Source organism: Nicotiana tabacum, chromosome 18, assembly GCF_000715075.1.
Source record: "Nicotiana tabacum cultivar K326 chromosome 18, ASM71507v2, whole genome shotgun sequence".
Lineage (NCBI taxonomy): Eukaryota > Viridiplantae > Streptophyta > Magnoliopsida > Solanales > Solanaceae > Nicotiana > Nicotiana tabacum.
The window spans coordinates 79,982,536-79,989,967 of NC_134097.1; the positions used below are offsets into that span (position 1 = coordinate 79,982,536).

Here is a 7,432-nt window from a genome sequence, read left to right on the forward strand (position 1 = left end):
ATGTGTTTTGGGACTGGTTGGTATGATTGGTTGGGGTCCCGGGGCCTCGGGTGGATTCCGGGTGATTAACGGATCGAATTGGAGCTTGAAGGATGAGCCGAAGGGGTTTGGTTGCTGGTGTAACCGCTTCTGCGAAGCGTTCACCGCAGAAGCGGCCCCGCATAAGCGAGGAAGGGCACCACAGAAGCGGTTGGAAGTGAAGAGATCAGGGATCGCAGGTGCGAAGTAATTCCTGCACCTGAGTGATCGCAGATGCGGTTGGTGCGGAGCAAAAGCGGGCTGGGGCAGCTAGAGGAGAAACACAGAAGCGGTATTGGAACCGCACCTGTGGAACCACAGAAGCAGCCAAGTGACCGCAGGTGCGGAAAGGGATGCAGGCAGTGAGTGTTTTAAAAATCGGGATTTGGCCATTTTCTCTCATATTTTCTTGGCTTGGGCGATTCTTGGATGGTTTCAAGAGGGGATTTTCATCATCAACGACAAGATAAGCTAACCCCACCTATCTTGAGTTAAATATATTGATTGCGTATGGATTTGAGCATGTAAATTGTAGAAATTTGGGATTTTGAAGAAGACCTAGAAATTTGATATTCTTAAAGTTTGACCACGATTTTGGACATGAAATTAAGAGAAAATCATATATTTGAGTTCGTGAGTTCATGGGTAAACTTTATCTTCGAAAAATTTCGGAATCCGAGCACGTGGGCTCGAGGGCAATTTTGTCAACTTTTTGATCTGGCTAGAAATTGTTATAAATTGGACTGTAATGAGTAATTGAACATATGTTAATGGATTTGCATAATTATTGACTAGTTTTGAAGCATTGTGCGTCGATTTGAGTCTTCGGAAGAGCGTGGAATGCCGATTATGGATCTTCAGAGTGAGGTGAATCTCCTTTCTAACCTTGTAAGAGGGAATTGTCCTCATAGGTGAGTTAATTGGTTATGTGCTCCTATTTGTGGGGGCTACGTACGCACGAGGTGACGAGAGTCCGTGTGTAGCTACTATTATGCTATTGCCCGGGTAGTCTAGGACCCAAAAGTATGCTGTACTTGGAAATATTTGTAATCTTATTGATGGCTTGACTTGCTTAAATTCTATCGAATAGGTAAATGAATTTCTAAAAGGATTAAACTTCATTTTTTTTAAATCGTTAAAAAAAGAGAGGGAGGATTTGGATTTTTCTTGGGTAGTTGTTCCCTAATGAAGTCTGGATTAACTGTTTGAATATGTGATTTTATGTGTACCTGCGTCGCATGTGTGATTCACGAGCATGGTGTTTGTTTATTTTATGTTGACCGCATCACATGGAGGATTCGTGAGCGGGGTAATAGATGCATCTATGGTTCGCGCCATTCGACCCTTGGCAGTGCACATTTTACATTTCTGTTGGATCGGACCGTACGACCTCGGCATGATTTGCGCATGCTTGTATTGCTTGCCTTGAAACTTATTGAAGTTGTTATTGCCTCTTCCCGTCTTAAGAATATATGTATAAATGATGAAAAGGAATCTGGAAATTTCCTATAAAAGAAAGAATTGGTTACTTGCTTCAACCTATCGAATTACAATCATGTTTATAAAAATCCACGATTTAATATATTATTGATATAATATTATTGGACCACTAGTAAGTGTCGAAGTTGACCTCTCGCCTCTACTTCTTCGAGATTAGACAGGATACTCATTGGGTACACATTGTTTTCGTACTCATACTACACTTCTGTGCATTTTTTGTTGTACAGGCACATGCATCTCTAGTGGCCTAGCTAGCGTAGTAGCATGGTTGATACGGAGACTTAGGTGAGCTGCATTTCCCGAGATGGCCTGCAGCCAGCAAGTCTCTTTTAGATTACTGTATTTATTTTCTGTCTAATATTGTATTCCGGACGGTTGTTGTATTACATTATTTCTTAGAAACTGCTCATGCACTTGTGACACCGGGTTCTGGGATGTCTATGGGTTTATTCAAAAATTTTACAAGTTGTTAAATGTTTCACTATTTATTCAGAGGAATTTACTATGTATTGTTTAAACGTATAAAAGAAGTGATTTCGGAAATATTTAAAACGAGAATTTAATTAAGTATTTTGGTTAGCTTGCCTGACAGCGGTGTCCGGCGCCCTCACGACCCTTAGTGGATTTTAGGTCGTGACAATAATAATCTTAAATTAGTTTTAGGAAAATAATTCAAGTGCGCTAGTTTATTTAGGTGCGCTTTAAATAATTAAACATCATGACTATATGTATGGTCTCTGTGGCATAATTATGATATGTAATAAAATAAGTATTCACACGCGTAGCTTATTTCAAGATAACCTTTTCATAAATTTAATCAAGCAATAAAAACGAACATAGGTAAAAGATGAGAACCAATAAAACACACGTTATAAAAAAATATAAGCCCAAATATAGTCAATAAAGCGACCGTGCTAGAATCACGGGACTCGGGGGAATGCCTTATACCTTCTCCCCGGTCAACAGAATTCCTTACCCGGATTTTGTTTTCGTAGACCAATAATAATAGAGTCAAACCTTACTTTGAATAGGGATTCAAATAAAAGGTGACTTGGAACACCGGCAAAAATCAATTCCAAGTGGCGACTCTGTAAATAAAATAATCCCTATTTCAAATTTGTCACTTTAATTAGAAAAGCTCTTTAACCCACAATCCATAACCCATATTATCTTTTGAAGGGGTAAAAAGGGGTGTGACAATGAGTGACAGGCCAATCCTAGAATGTTTGAACTATTCTCGGATCTGATAGAAAAACGTGGAATAATATGAATATGAATCTTGATGAAAATGTAGTATTCTTTATACTATATAGAAGAGCCCTAAAGCAAGCAGGAGACCGTCGACATCCCTACTTGCCGACCAAGGGCTATTTGATCATTTTAGTCCAGCTGTATATTGAATTGTCTATTATGACCCTTATGAGTGTTACTGAATGCTGATTAGAATATGGATTCTAAGGTCAATTTAACCTATCCCACCTAGTAGTCACCGCTACAGATGTTGCCTTTATGTATTTTCTCACTCTTCGCCTTTCTAATTTTTTTTCCTTCAGTTATACAAGCTTCAGTCTGTTTCCTTTGTTGATTTGTACCACTTTTGTATTCATCACTTAAATTCATCGGTTCTTGATGTCGTGTCAATTTTTTTGACAGGAGAAATTGAAGTTTCGGCTGAATTTCTCTGCCACCCAAAGTCTCCGCAGCATCTAACCGCAAATTAAAGCTGGTATCTTCTTCTCCAGTTCTATTTCCGCAATTAGCTAGAGGAATATCTTATATTTTTATTTTAAGGAACTGAATTATCGGTTTATGAAAATGGAGTAGGTGATGATATCTAAGCTTTTCAATGCTTCAACAACTTCGTCAATTAGGTGGTAAAGTGAGTTGCTGTTGAATTTCTAGAAGATTAAGAGAAATAAGGAGAGATTCGGTGATGAGAGTTAAGTTACGGTGGAGAAAACTGGTAATTAATCATGGATCCCTGCTTTCTCTGCTTTTTTTTGTTTGTATTTTCGTTAAGGTGATTTTAACCTAAGGTTCGAAATTGAGTTTTTGTGCATTCTATCATTCTACTCTCATTTTAGTGATGGAGTGAATGAATGAAAGGTCTTCAAATGCACATAAGATTTTACTGAAGTTCATATGGGAATAAAAAAGCAAGGATTGCGAGGCAACTGCTTGACAATATTGTGGGTAGCTCATATTGCCAGGTCAGGAATGAACCTTATAAATCCCTGTTCCTAAAGAAGACTATAAGAGTATTTGTTGTTGCATAACATTTTGGCATACTATAGAAACTTATTTAATAAGTTGATTTAGACAATCTAATCTAGTCTAGCTTTAATAGTTATCTTTGTATCTTTTATTTTTGCGCAATTCCAAAATACATTTGGTTTTATTCTGGAGAATAATATAAATCCTATGTTCTTATATGTTGTTTTAGAGTGTTGTGCATATTTACAATGTTGAAACACTGCCTTTATTATTCCAACACCAAATATATTTTACTGTATCTTTCTATTGGCACAATATTCTCTTTTCTCTAATTTAAGTTACTGCATCATTACTTATATTTGCTAACTTATATAAGATTCAGTTACAGTTAGAGTTAATTTTTATGCAAGATCATTTAGAGGTTGCATAAACGTTTCTACTGAGATTAAGATGAGTTTATTAATAGTTTATGTTGAAGTATTTTTCAGTTCAATTAATTTTTAACAATTACTGCAATTTGTAGAGTCTTTTATGCCTGAATATCATGAAAAAACTTAAATCTATGTTGATCAAACTCCAAAAGCTGCTTTTTCTTTGAATTTCAAGATTACTGAGAGGGCTAAAGTCTTTCCCAATTGCTTTTGTAGTTTCCTTTTGGAATTCTTTGCTAAAATCACAGTACACTTTAGCTGCATTTGGATATAACAAAGAAAACAGAAAGAGTGAGTGAGCTTGAGGCAGAGATTGAGAATAAGTAGTATTACGGTTCTGCTGTATGAAAAGAACTATTAATATTCAGAAAGCCCACGATCAATATGTTTTATTTGTATTGCAAGGTTAAAGAGAAAAGTTTCAACAAGCTTTAAACTTTGTTGCCGTGAGTTGCTCATTTCAAGCATTATGTTGATGTTGTGATTGCTGGATAGAGATAGCTGAAGAACACCAGGTTGCAACTCCATCTTTTGTTCTTTGGATGAGAAAGTCAATTATGTCATGATAAAGAAATGAACCTTAGGTAATTCAACATGTCAGCACCATCTTTAGGATAAGCGAGATATTTGTTGCTGTATTTCTATATTGAATACATATCAAGGGATAAAAGAAGCTGGAAAATTTTAGGTTTGTTGTTAATGCAGAGATGATCTGAAATACTTTTTAAGCACCCATGGACCATTAGTGTTAGATTATTTTGAAGTATCTCTTGAGTAATACTTTCTGACAAGGGCTAAATCATGATCTAATAAACTTGTACTTTGCTGAAGCATTCTGGATTTTAGACAAGAAAGTTTCCATAATGAGGAATTATAAGCATTCAAGAATAGCATGTAAATAACCTCTGTAGCCATGTTTAGAGAAGAAAATTCATCAAGAGTTCACCTTTCGAGATACCATTTAAGTTGTTGCCTTTGGAATCAAGTGAAAGTTTACACTTTGATGCATACGACATACTCATTTTCGATGAAACTTGGAAATAGATAGAGCTAATATACTATTCTATCTATAGTATATTAGATGCACACTGATAGGTTGGTAGAAGCAATTATGTTTTCTCAAGGAACGTTATTGAATACTTAGAAGTCCACAAATATTCTCAAAATTTTTCTATCTTTCTTATATACAAGAGGATATTTAGAAGAGGGAGAAAAAGATATTACTTTAATAGTAAAAGCTACTAAGAATATCTATTGTGCTGGATTAGTATCTTGAATTCTTGACAGAACATATTTTTAGTTTCTAGTGGTGATCACTGGCTAATACATGAACCAATCAGATGGGTTAATTTAGAGAAGAGAGGCTACAAACCTTTGTTTTAGGAGTGAGTGAAATATAAAATAGTTGAAAATGCCTACTATTATATTGTTAATAGTTTCCAGAATTAGATGTTTAAAAGAGAATTTATTTAGCTTAAGAGTTTCATATAACTATTAACCTTCCGTCTTGAAGTCTTCTTCTAAATAAACATCTGAGAGCCCGACCATTTTGTGACTGACTACTGAAAGGAGTTGCTGGTAGACTATTAATATTGGACAACTTTCTACACCAAATAGCAGACCAGAACTTAATTCTGTTGGTGCCATTGTATGTACAATATGTTGCAAAAGTACCCCCCCTCTTATTAACTATCCATTCTAAATGATGTACTATAAGTCTATAACTGAGTCTAGCTTATTTAAGTTTTCAGGTTTACTTCCTCATGTTTGTATTTACGCCTAGCTTATTTAAGTCTACCTATTTCCTTCCTAATTTTGTATTTATTGCGCATGACCTACCCACAAATATGGTACTTACTTTTTCTGCGTTTCTTTGGATTAATTGCTTTCAAGTAATTATTTTTGCTCTCTATTTTGGTTGAGCATTAAGGTTATATTACTAATCCTGGCAAATCACCAGAAGTTGGGACCATACCTCAGTCAACACAGCCTTCCTTCGCTCTGACCATACTCTTAACTAAAACTTTTGAAGTGTAATTCTATACTGATTTAGGATATGATTGTAATGCTTACTACTGTTTTAGCCGTTAAACTCGTGTATCATTTATGGGATACTTGTTTCTCCAACCTCCTTCAAGATCCCTGATATTTCTGTCATCACCACTTCCATCCTTAATGTTATTATAATCCCGCCCATCCTGTATACAAACAAAATCAACCCCTCTATTGATTTCTTTGAGGTCCTCTTAATATTAGAATCAGATGTTTGGACTGGGGGAACAGAAACAACTACGTATAAGCTAAGCCGTTCATTCTTGGGACAAGCTCTACTTGATATTTTTCTCGAACTGAATAGTCGTGAGTCGAGATGGTTATCTTTAGCCTTACAATATTTTCACATATTTCTTTATAATTTTGGTCTTAACATTTATTACTTTATGTGTTGATATACCTATTAATTTCAATATTTTCAATTATTTCTGCAGGTAGGATTAAAATCATAAAGGAAGGATCAAAGGATCAATCGCCTTCACACCCTAGACTTGACAAACAAGAAATTACGGTTATAACAGAGGAGATGCAAACAAAGATGGAGAAACTTCAAGATGACAAGAATAACATAAAGCATCAACATGAAGTGTCAGCTAAGTGTGCCAATGTATTGGATTCCCTTGAGTTCTTAGATAAGGCTATCAAGAGTTCAATGCCGGCAAAACGTTCCACTTCTGTAATTTTTATGTGATTTGCATTGCATCTGTATGATGCATGTAGTAATATCTATATAAAAATTTATTAACGTTATGCTCTGTACACTCTCAAGTGTTTGGTGGCTTAACACCATATAACAACTCGATCAACCATCATATTAGTATTTATTTGTTCGACGTATCTCAAGAATTAGTGATAACTAAAAATTCTGGTACTATCATTTTTCGATATCCAAATTATATCATAGATAAAGTTCCCTTAGGAATGCAATCATTATATCAAACCTTATTTCTCCTCTAGCATAAAATTAAATGAAAGGTACAAATAATTGAGAACGAACATGTATTATTTTTTCCCCGTAATTAACTTACTTTCATAGTACCACCAACTCAATATTTATAGGTACTAGGTACTCTACCTTCACGGAGCTTAGCAAAATTTCTTGACATTTGCTCATTTTCAATTTTCGAAAGTTCCAAAGAGACAACAGTGTCATTTTGAGAACCAGGATCGACAGTGATTTTCTCGAGCGCATTGATATGGTTTTTAGTTTAAATTTT

General features: G+C 35.4%; 1 long non-coding RNA gene across 2 annotated transcripts; it reads left to right on the plus strand.

Annotated features, from left to right (window-relative positions):
• Nucleotides 1-3,035: 3,035 nt before the first annotated feature.
• LOC107768214 (uncharacterized) lies at nucleotides 3,036-7,052 on the plus strand. 2 transcript variants are annotated; one of them, XR_001644116.2, is made up of 5 exons: nucleotides 3,036-3,244; nucleotides 3,343-3,481; nucleotides 3,603-3,728; nucleotides 4,569-4,747; nucleotides 6,650-7,052. It is a non-coding gene; the product is annotated as an uncharacterized LOC107768214 (long non-coding RNA). The 2 variants fall into 2 exon arrangements; XR_001644115.2 differs by having other exon boundaries at nucleotides 3,039-3,244; nucleotides 4,569-4,678.
• Nucleotides 7,053-7,432: the final 380 nt, after the last annotated feature.